The 12,500-nt window shown below is 43.7% G+C and overlaps 1 pseudogene; it reads right to left on the bottom strand.

Moving 5' to 3' along the window:
• Positions 1-12,500, bottom strand: part of LOC116058445 — a 51,915-nt pseudogene that overhangs the window by 11,788 nt on the left and 27,627 nt on the right.

Here is a 12,500-nt window from a genome sequence, read left to right as displayed (position 1 = left end):
TCCGGACTCTAGTTCCCACCAATCAGAAATGGAGAAAGTGTATAATTTCTCTGACTCTCTGCTGCTCCCTCTCCCTCGTTACGGTCGGGCAGCAGCTGTCATGATGTTTTGGGCAGCGACGCCATCCGGCGGTTCAGACTGCTGAAACCTTTCTCTGCAACGCTCTAAAACCGTTTCATCTCATCGCGATGAATCTTCGGTCTGAACTGAGCTTTAGACTCCTGAACCATAAAGCAGACAGACGGGGACTCGGGTCAGTACCTTGATGGCGTACGCTCGCTTAAAAGCCAGAGCGTGAGGAACGTATGCCGGCTGAGAGACATGAAGAAGAAAAACAATCAGACAGAACAGAACAATCCATCAAACACTCAAATAAAAGACTACAACATGTCTGCCAGTCTCCAGTCAGCTGGGAATGAAAAGACTACAACATGTCAGCCAGTCTCCAGTCCTTTTATCCATTTATTACAGGATGTATTTCATAGCCATATTTAGTTATGTATTTATTAATTTATTTAATATGGACCAAAATGCCCCTGAAAATCAAAAAACGAACACATTTGGTGGGCCTTGGTGTAGTGTTTTGACCTTCAGGGCCACCGTACAATATTATTTATGTAATTGTTGTATTATTCATTGAATAAAATATAATTCAATAAGGGTCAGAACACGTAGAGTCTCTCAGCAGTCGAGTCCAAGTCAAGTCACAGAACCTAAACTACCAACAACCTAAATCACAGAAGTTCTACAGTTCTACTGTTGGTGGATCTACACAGCAGTTCTACAGTTTGTGGATCTACACAGCTGTTCTACTGTTGGTGGATCTACAGCTGTTCTACAGTTTGAGGATCAACAGCTGTTCTAGTGTGTGTGGATCTACAGCTGTTCTAGTGTGTGTGGATCTACAGCTGTTCTAGTGTGTGTGGATCTACAGCTGTTCTACTGTTGGTGGATCTTACAGTTTGAGGATCAACAGCTGTTCTAGTGTGTGTGGATCTACAGCTGTTCTAGTGTGTGTGGATCTACAGCTGTTCTAGTGTGTGTGGATCTACAGCTGTTCTACTGTTGGTGGATCTACCAGCTGTTCTACTGTTGGTGGATCTACAGCTGTTCTACTGTTTGTGGATCTACCAGCTGTTCTACTGTTTGTGGATCTACAGCTGTTCTAGTGTGTGTGGATCTACCAGCTGTTCTAGTGTGTGTGGATCTACCAGCTGTTCTAGTGTGTGTGGATCTACCAGCTGTTCTAGTGTGTGTGGCTCTACCAGCTGTTCTAGTGTGTGTGGATCTACCAGCTGTTCTAGTGTGTGTGGATCTACCAGCTGTTCTAGTGTGTGTGGATCTACAGCTGTTCTAGTGTGTGTGGATCTACAGCTGTTCTAGTGTGTGTGGATCTACAGCTGTTCTACTGTTGGTGGATCTTACAGTTTGAGGATCAACAGCTGTTCTAGTGTGTGTGGATCTACAGCTGTTCTAGTGTGTGTGGATCTACAGCTGTTCTAGTGTGTGTGGATCTACAGCTGTTCTACTGTTGGTGGATCTACCAGCTGTTCTACTGTTGGTGGATCTACAGCTGTTCTACTGTTTGTGGATCTACCAGCTGTTCTACTGTTTGTGGATCTACAGCTGTTCTAGTGTGTGTGGATCTACCAGCTGTTCTAGTGTGTGTGGATCTACCAGCTGTTCTAGTGTGTGTGGATCTACCAGCTGTTCTAGTGTGTGTGGCTCTACCAGCTGTTCTAGTGTGTGTGGATCTACCAGCTGTTCTAGTGTGTGTGGCTCTACCAGCTGTTCTAGTGTGTGTGGCTCTACCTCCTGGTCCTCCTCCTCCTCTCTGATCGAGACTCTCTGGATTTCTGCCGTCAGATCGACCAAATCCAAACGCAGCTAAACATCACAACAACACAGTTAACATTTACATTAAACCCTGTTATTAGTCTGATCCCTTAAAGGGGCCGTCTAGACAGACAGCTAGCTAGACTATCTGTCCAATCAGAGTTCTCTGTTGAACGACTAACGCCGGGATCAGACACGTTGCAGATGATGAAGGTCGGGACCGCCAGACGCAGTTACACCGAGCCGAGTATTACGCTGCGTAGAAGCGAGGGGTCTTGTGTTTAAATTAAAGAGCGTACTGATGATGATGATGACGGTGATGATGATGATGATGATGATGATGATGGTGTGTTTGAGTCTTACGTTTTTTTGGGGTTTCAGTGAACATCTCTGCAGCAGAGCGGACGAGTCCAGATCAGACTCTTCTGTCAGAACGCCATCTGAAGACACAACACAGGAAGTACAATTATTACATCATCACTGTGACAGATAATATAATAATAATGATAAAGCCCTGAATCAATCTCTGTCTGTCTGTCGTATGAAGTCTTGTGTCATGCTCGCTTGTCGGGAAGTTAACTAAATAACGCTCTAAAATTTGGCGAGGGAAAAACTGGCATGGTCATTTTCAAAGGCTCCCTCCGTCTCCTCCAGATACGTTGAAAAAAACGTTACAACGCCGTTAACGTTACTGGACGTTAAATGCGGTGCGTTACTATGCATTGATTGAATAAACTGTATAATCCGAACGCACCCCTGGCTCACAGCTAGTGAGGAGGTGGGTTAATAACCAGGTAAGCCATTATGATTGGCTAAGGCAGAGTCATGTTTCATGGTAGCCAATCAGAGCCAGTGTTTTTTACACATGCGCCACACACACACGCGCCACACACACACACACACACACACACACACACACACACACACACACACACACACACACACACACACACACACACACACACACACACACAGCTAAACAGAGATTCGATGCAGCAGTAGAGATGGCGAGTCAGGAGCAATCCGATGAAAAGTTGGCATTTTCAAGGTGGCGATATAAGCACTACTTCAAATTCATTGTGGTCAAAGGCAAGAACGTGCATGTAATGTGTACATTATGTCCAGGAGAGAAGACTTTGTAGACATCCGTTGTAAGCAACTCTAATTTAATGAAGCATCTCACAACGACACACGCATCTACAAAGCTAGTGGCCAAAAACACCGATACCTCCACCACAGAGGATAGCTCGCCATCCACTAGCAAAGAAGGACTCGGAGCAAAGTCCTCCAGGCAGCAGAAGCTACATCTTTCTGCCTCACAACTAAACAACTGCTCAAAAAATCCAAATTCTTTGACATATAGCAACTGTTTTTTTAACAGTAACGCAAATAGTTACTTTCCCTGGTAACCAGTTACTTTTACTATAGAGTAATTCAGTTACTAACTCAGTTACTTTTTGGAACAAGTAGTGAGTAACTATAACTAATTACTTTTTTAAAGTAACGTTCCCAACACTGCTTAAAACTCTCTCACTGCGGCCGGTTAGCTCAGCTGGTAGAGCGGGCGCACATATGTAGAGGTTTACTCTTCAATGCAGCGGCCGCGGGTTTGACTCCGACCTGCGGCCCTTTGCTGCATGTCATCTCTCTCTCCCCTTTCATGTCTTCATCTGTCTTGTAGAAATGAAGGCCTAAAAATGCCCCAAAAAATTATCTTAAAAAAAAGGATTCTAACCCATTACTGACGGCTGCATTCCCCTTAGGAGAGGTCCTGGTGTTGTATATATAGTTATAGTATAATATATATATATATATATATATATATAATATAATATAATATAATAGCTCACTGGGACACCTGATGGAACTGAGCCATCGTTAAGGTCATTAATATCAGCTGTGCATTTCCTACTATGACACGTCAACATGTCTGCTGGGAAGAAGCTCCGCTGGATTTGCAGCTGAAATATCCAAAATCAACACGGAATCAGAATCGATTCAGAAATCATTGGTGACACCCAGCCCTAACTGTGACCTCACCGCTACGGTTCCCCCTCTCATTCCCCCTGCTCTGGTGTTTCCTCCTCTCATTCCCCCTGCTCTGGTGTTTCCTCCTCTCATTCCCCCTGCTCTGGTGTTTCCTCCTCTCATTCCCCCTGCTCTGGTGTTTCCCCCTCTCATTCCCCCTGCTCTCGTTCAGGTGCATTCTGCACGTGCTGGTCTTACAGGGAGGTGTGTTCAGGTGCATTCTGGGAGTATTGCTATCTTGAGGCAGCGGGAAGTGATCACATCATTGACCAACAAAAACCTGGTCTAAAGTCAATAACGCAGCATTTCATTGTTATTTTAACAGAGCATTAGTAAAATGATCCTAGGCTCGTGCACAGCGCACACACTATGCTTGTTACACACACACACACACGCACACACACACACACACACACACACACACACACACACACACACACACACACACACACACACGCACACAGCCACACACACACACACACACACACACACACAGGGACGCACAGCAGCACACACACACACACACACACATGCAGAAGATTACTAATAAAAATATTACGGTGCTAATCCTCATAATATATATATCATAATAGTAATGCTCCAAGGTCCAAACGCGCCTGGCTTTTAAAGGGAATGGGAGATGATCTCTGATTGGTTGATTGCATGTTACGCCCAAAACACACCTCTGATTAATGAAGACACTAAGTACAACCCTTTAGAACCATGCACCCGGCACACGGACCCTTTTCTCTGCCGTCAAACTAGCAGAAGTGGATTTGGACACGCCCTAAACACACCTGCACCAGGCGCTTCACGCCGTGACCTCAGACCGTTAAAATAGGGCCCTAAATGTGTTTCTGTGTTACATCATCACCTGTAGCTCTCCTCTGATTGGATGCGTCCGGAGGTAACGTCCTGGCCCTCTTCTTCTTCTTCTCGTCCTTCCTGTTTCCAGAGAACACCGTGCTCCACAGCGCTCTGGCCCCGCCCCCTCTCTCTCTGGCCCCGCCCCCGCTCTCTCTGGTCCCTCCCCTTCTCTCTCTGGCCCCGCCCCCGCTCTCTCTGGCCCTTCCCCCTCTCTCTATGACCCCACCCCCGCTCTCTCTGGCCCCGCCCCCGCTCTCTCTGGTCCCTCCCCCTCTCTTTATGACCCCACCCCCGCTCTCTCTGGCCCCTCCCCCTCTCTCTCTGGCCCCACCCCATCTCTCGCTGCCCCCGCCCTCTCTGGCCCCGCCCCCACTCTCTCTGACCCCGCCCTCTCTCTCTCTGGTCCCGCCCCCTCTCTGCAGGTGGGGGAAGCTCCTCCTCTCCCCCCCCTCCCTCTCTGGCTCCGTCCCTCTGTCCGGCTTCTTCGGCGAAAGTTCGGGGCTGATGTCATCGAAAGAGCCCCCCCCTCCCGTAGCAGCTGTTTCCATGACAACTGCAGGCGTGGGCGGATCTCTGTCTCCGTCCGAGTCCGTCGCCGTGACAAAGGACGCGGTGGACGGAGTCTCAGGTGGAGGTGAAGACGAGTCACAGCGTGTGACGTCACTTCCTGCTGATGAGGAAACGCGCCGAGAAAACTCTGATGGAGAGAAATAGAATATTATTATTATATCAAAGTTCAGAGTTTAAAGGAAACTGATGCACTACCTTGAGACAAACCGTTATCTGAGTCCTCTGCAATTGGATTTAGGCACAATCATTCAACAGAATCCGCTACTTGTTTATTAATCGAAAATATTAAACAATCACTTGATAAGGGAAATGTAGTTGGTGCAGTAGATCTAAAACAGGCATATCGATACAGTAAATCACAACACCTTAATTTCAAAATTAGCCAAATTTAATTTATCCAAACAGTCATTGTCCTGGTTTGAATTATATTTAAAAGGCCGTGAACAGCGTGTTATAATTAATAATGTGAGATCCACCAGGGATCCCTCAGGGCTCCGTTTTGGGACCCATACTCTTCAGCCTCTACATTACTGATATGCCAGATATAGGTCTACAGGTGTATGTCCAGATACAGGTCTACAGGTGTATGTCCAGATACAGGTCTACAGGTGTATGTCCAGATATAGGTCTACAGGTGTATGCAGATACAGGTCTACAGGTGTATGTCCAGATATAGGTCTACAAGTGTATGCAGATACAGGTCTACAGGTGTATGTCCAGATATAGGTCTACAAGTGTATGCAGATACAGGTCTACAGGTGTATGTCCAGATATAGGTCTACAGGTGTATGCAGATACAGGTCTACAGGTGTATGTCCAGATATAGGTCTACAGGTGTATGTCCAGATACAGGTCTACAGGTGTATGTCCAGATATAAGTCTACAGGTGTATGTCCAGATACAGGTCTACAGGTGTATGCAGATACAGGTCTACAGGTGTATGTCCAGATATAGGTCTACAAGTGTATGCAGATACAGGTCTACAGGTGTATGTCCAGATATAGGTCTACAGGTGTATGCAGATACAGGTCTACAGGTGTATGTCCAGATATAGGTCTACAAGTGTATGCAGATACAGGTCTACAGGTGTATGTCCAGATATAGGTCTACAAGTGTATGCAGATACAGGTCTACAGGTGTATGTCCAGATATAGGTCTACAGGTGTATGCAGATACAGGTCTACAGGTGTATGTCCAGATATAGGTCTACAGGTGTATGTCCAGATACAGGTCTACAGGTGTATGTCCAGATATAAGTCTACAGGTGTATGTCCAGATACAGGTCTACAGGTGTATGCAGATACAGGTCTACAGGTGTATGTCCAGATACAGGTCTACAGGTTTATGTCCAGATATAGGTCTACAGGTGTATGTGCAGATATAGGTCTACAGGTGTATGTCCAGATATAGGTCTACAGGTGTATGTCCAGATATAGGTCTACAGGTGTATGTGCAGATATAGGTCTACAGGTGTATGTCCAGATACAGGTCTACAGGTGTATGTCCAGATATAGGTCTACAGGTGTATGCAGATACAGGTCTACAGGTGTATGTCCAGATATAGGTCTACAAGTGTATGCAGATACAGGTCTACAGGTGTATGTCCAGATATAGGTCTACAGGTGTATGTGCAGATATAGGTCTACAGGTGTATGTGCAGATATAGGTCTACAGGTGTATGTGCAGATATAGGTCTACAGGTGTATGTCCAGATATAGGTCTACAGGTGTATGTCCAGATATAGGTCTACAGGTGTATGCAGATACAGGTCTACAGGTGTATGTCCAGATATAGGTCTACAGGTGTATGTCCAGATATAGGTCTACAGGTGTATGTCCAGATATAGGTCTACAGGTGTATGCAGATACAGGTCTACAGGTGTATGTCCAGATATAGGTCTACAGGTGTATGCAGATACAGGTCTACAGGTGTATGTCCAGATATAGGTCTACAAGTGTATGCAGATACAGGTCTACAGGTGTATGTCCAGATATAGGTCTACAAGTGTATGCAGATACAGGTCTACAGGTGTATGTCCAGATATAGGTCTACAAGTGTATGCAGATACAGGTCTACAGGTGTATGTCCAGATATAGGTCTACAGGTGTATGTGCAGATATAGGTCTACAGGTGTATGTGCAGATATAGGTCTACAGGTGTATGTCCAGATATAGGTCTACAGGTGTATGTCCAGATATAGGTCTACAGGTGTATGCAGATACAGGTCTACAGGTGTATGTCCAGATATAGGTCTACAGGTGTATGTCCAGATATAGGTCTACAGGTGTATGTCCAGATATAGGTCTACAGGTGTATGCAGATACAGGTCTACAGGTGTATGTCCAGATATAGGTCTACAGGTGTATGCAGATACAGGTCTACAGGTGTATGTCCAGATATAGGTCTACAAGTGTATGCAGATACAGGTCTACAGGTGTATGTCCAGATATAGGTCTACAGGTGTATGTCCAGATACAGGTCTACAGGTGTATGTGCAGATACAGGTCTACAGGTGTATGTCCAAATATAGGTCTACAGGTGTATGTCCAGATACAGGTCTACAGGTGTATGTGCAGATACAGGTCTACAGGTGTATGTCCAGATACAGGTCTACAGGTGTATGTCCAGATATAGGTCTACAGGTGTATGTCCAGATACAGGTCTACAGGTGTATGTGCAGATACAGGTCTACAGGTGTATGTCCAAATATAGGTCTACAGGTGTATGTCCAGATATAGGTCTACAGGTGTATGTCCAGATACAGGTCTACAGGTGTATGTCCAGATATAGGTCTACAGGTGTATGTCCAGATACAGGTCTACAGGTGTATGTAGATATAGGTCTACAGGTGTATGTAGATATAGGTCTACAGGTGTATGTAGATATAGGTCTACAGGTGGATGTAGATATAGGTCTACAGGTGGATGTAGATATAGGTCTACAGGTGGATGCAGATGACCCAGTGGTGTATGCATCTGGTAATACCTGTACTTCTGTGGCTGACAAACTAAATGTCAACTTAGATAAAATATTATCTTGGCTGGCTTCATCTTGTTTAACTTTAAACACAAAAAAACAAACTGTCTGCTTTTCCATTAAAAAACTACCTCTAACACAGCTCTTGAATGTACAAATTAACGGGGAGCTTATTGAACAAGTACCTGAAGTGAATTAGCTGGGAATAATTATAGACTATCAGTTGAACTTTAAAAGTCATATCAAGAAAATCTAGAAAACCGTTAAGGCCAACTTGGGCTGCTTAAGGATGATAAGAAACTGCCTGACTCCTGACTGTGCTTTCATTTCTTTAAATTCTATGATTCTCTCACATATCGTATTGACCACATGGTCCCAAACTCACCAGACATCAGTTCAGACCATAGAGTGTCTATATAACCAAGCTTTGAAAAGAAGAGAATAAGGTATCATCACTGCCAAATTTTAAGCAAACATAAGATTTTAAGCTTTGCTAATTTTATCTCCCTGCATTTTGTTAAATTGGTCTTCAAATGCCTAAATAACGGTGCTCCCCTTCCCCTTTGCAGGACAATAACAAGGCAGCCAAGTGGTCCCAGAACCAGAGCAGAGTTAAGAGGCAGTGGTAGCATCCCTTTCTGTAGAACAGCATTTGCCCAAACTGCATTTTCAGTAAAAAGGGCAAAATGATGGAACTTTCTGCCAGACCACTTGAGATGTATCCCAACATTAGTCACTTTTAAAAAAAATACCAAATTGTGGCTAATTCGGGAACAATCTTGCTCTCATATTTAGTTTTTACACTGTGCTCTCATTTTATACATTTTCATTTCATGTCGTTTTATTTCATCTTTATTGTATTTTTAATAATAATGTAAATCTGTATTTTTATTTGTAACCAAAAGCCCTCCTAGGGACGAGTGTCGAGAATTAGCTTCAGCTAAAAGCACTACGATACAAACATCAGATGACTGATGAAGTTGATCTGTTTTTATATCTGTCCCTTTCTCAATAAACCTAGAAAAAAAAAAGAACACTGAGACTCACCATCACTGGACTCCTCCTCACTGTCTCCCTCTTCCTCTTCCTGTCCCTCTTCCTGTCCCTCTTCCTGTTCCTCTTCGTCTTGGTCTTCCTCTTCCTCTTTCTGTTCCTCTTGGTCTTCCTCTTCCTCTTCGTCGTCTCTCAGCTCGAGGTTTTGCTGCAGAGTTTCCCTCCATGAAGCTCCGGCCTCCTCTGAACTCACACAATGTCGGCCTCTGCCTTCATCTTCCTCCTCTTCGTCTTCCTCTTCTTTCTCCTCTTCCTCCTCTTCATCTTCCTCTTCCTCTTCTTGCTCCATCTCCGACTCTGAACTGAAACAGACAGACAGTTCTGAGTGAAGAGGACACCAAGACATGACCCAGCATGAGAGGTCTTCATCATCAATGGTTTCTCTGTTTGTATCTGCGTATATAAACTAGTGTTTGTATTCATTTTATTTGTTTATTTATGCATTTTATATAATATTGTGTCTCTATTACTGTGATATTTTGTTACTTGCTTTTGGCAAAACAACTGTTTATATAAAAAAAAAAAGTTTAAAGGATATTATCTTGGCATTAATGGCCCTTCATACAGAGTAGACTCAGACCTGTAGAATATTATCTTGACATTAATGGCCCTCCATACAGAGTAGACTCAGACCTGTAGAATATTATCTTGACATTAATGGCCCTTCATACAGAGTAGACTCAGACCTGTAGAATATTATCTTGACATTAATGGCCCTCCATACAGAGTAGACTCAGACCTGTATCTGTGTTCGACTTTCTCTTGCACGCTCATGTTGAACAGCTCCAGCGTTTCCTCTTCGACCTCCTCAATAAGCCCCGCCTCCTCCAGAAGTCCCGCCTCCTCCAGAAGTCCCGCCTCCTCCATAAGCCCCGCCTCCTCCGTAAGCCCCGGCTCGACCGTCTCGGGCGGCGCAGCCATCACAGAAGCCACTGCCAACACAGCAACGCAGCCACGCACGCACACACACACACACAGACACACACACACACTAAAGCCCACAATGATCCCGTTTAAGGAGCATGCTCAGTGCGGACGCCGAAACTCTGAAAGGATGTGGAGGTGAGGCGAGTTTACCTGAGGAACGCCGGCGCTCAGCCGAGACCGCAGAGGCTGAATCCAGAGACGCCTGCGGACAAAACAAACACACCCATTACTCAGGTCATACATCAGATTACACATTATATATATACAGTGAGGAAAATAAGTATTTGAACACCCTGCTATTTTGCAAGTTCTCCCACTTAGAAATCATGGAGGGCCTGAAATTGTCATCGCAGGTGCATGTCCACTGTGAGAGACATAATCTAAAAAAAAAAAATCCAGAAATCACAATATATGATTTTTTAACTATTTATTTGTATGATACAGCTGCAAATAAGTATTTGAACACCTGTCTATCAGCTAGAATTCTGACCCTCAAAGACCTGTTAGTCTGCCTTTAAAATGTCCACCTCCACTCCATTTATTATCCTAAATTAGATGCACCTGTTTGAGGTCGTTAGCTGCATAAAGACACCTGTCCACCCCATACAATCAGTAAGAATCCAACTACTAACATGGCCAAGACCAAAGAGCTGTCCAAAGACACTAGAGACTAAATTGTACACCTCCACAAGGCTGGAAAGGGCTACGGGGAAATTGCCAAGCAGCTTGGTGAAAAAAGGTCCACTGTTGGAGCAATCATTAGAAAATGGAAGAAGCTAAACATGACTGTCAATCTCCCTCGGACTGGGGCTCCATGCAAGATCTCACCTCGTGGGGTCTCAATGATCCTAAGAAAGGTGAGAAATCAGCCCAGAACTACACGGGAGGAGCTGGTCAATGACCTGAAAAGAGCTGGGACCACCGTTTCCAAGGTTACTGTTGGTAATACACTAAGACGTCATGGTTTGAAATCATGCATGGCACGGAAGGTTCCCCTGCTTAAACCAGCACATGTCAAGGCCCGTCTTAAGTTTGCCAATGACCATTTGGATGATCCAGAGGAGTCATGGGAGAAAGTCATGTGGTCAGATGAGACCAAAATAGAACTTTTTGGTCATAATTCCACTAACCGTGTTTGGAGGAAGAAGAATGATGAGTACCATCCCAAGAACACCATCCCTACTGTGAAGCATGGGGGTGGTAGCATCATGATTTGGGGGTGTTTTTCTGCACATGGGACAGGGCGACTGCACTGTATTAAGGAGAGGATGACCGGGGCCATGTATTGCGAGATTTTGGGGAACAACCTCCTTCCCTCAGTTAGAGCATTGAAGATGGGTCGAGGCTGGGTCTTCCAACATGACAATGACCCGAAGCACACAGCCAGGATCACCAAGGAGTGGCTCTGTAAGAAGCATATCAAGGTTCTGGCGTGGCCTAGCCAGTCTCCAGACCTAAACCCAATAGAGAATCTTTGGAGGGAGCTCAAACTCCGTGTTTCTCAGCGACAGCCCAGAAACCTGACTGATCTAGAGAAGATCTGTGTGGAGGAGTGGGCCAAAATCCCTCCTGCAGTGTGTTAACCTGGTGAAAAACTACAGGAAACGTTTGGCCTCTGTAATTGCGAACAAAGGCTACTGTACCAAATATTAACATTGATTTTCTCAGGTGTTCAAATACTTATTTGCAGCTGTATCATACAAATAAATAGTTAAAAAAATCATACATTGTGATTTCTGGATTTTTTTTTTAGATTATGTCTCACACAGTGGACATGCACCTACGATGACAATTTCAGACCCTCCATGATTTCTAAGTGGGAGAACTTGCAAAATAGCAGGGTGTTCAAATACTTATTTTCCTCACTGTATATATATATATATATATATATATATATATATATATATATATATATATATGTATATGTATATGTACGTATATATATATATGTATATATATGTATATATACATATATATGTGTATATATATATGTATATATACACATATATGTATATATACATATATATATGTGTATATATATGTATATATACATATATATGTATATATACATATATATATATATGTATATATATGTATATATACATATATATGTGTATATATATATGTATATATACACATATATGTATATATACATATATATATATGTGTATATATATGTATATATACATATATATATATATGTATATATACATATATATATGTGTATATATATATGTATATAT

The sequence above is a fragment of the Sander lucioperca genome, chromosome 20 (genome assembly GCF_008315115.2).
Source record: "Sander lucioperca isolate FBNREF2018 chromosome 20, SLUC_FBN_1.2, whole genome shotgun sequence".
NCBI lineage: Eukaryota > Metazoa > Chordata > Actinopteri > Perciformes > Percidae > Sander > Sander lucioperca.
Note: the sequence above shows the minus strand (reverse complement) of the source record. Positions and strands in the feature narration are given on the sequence as shown.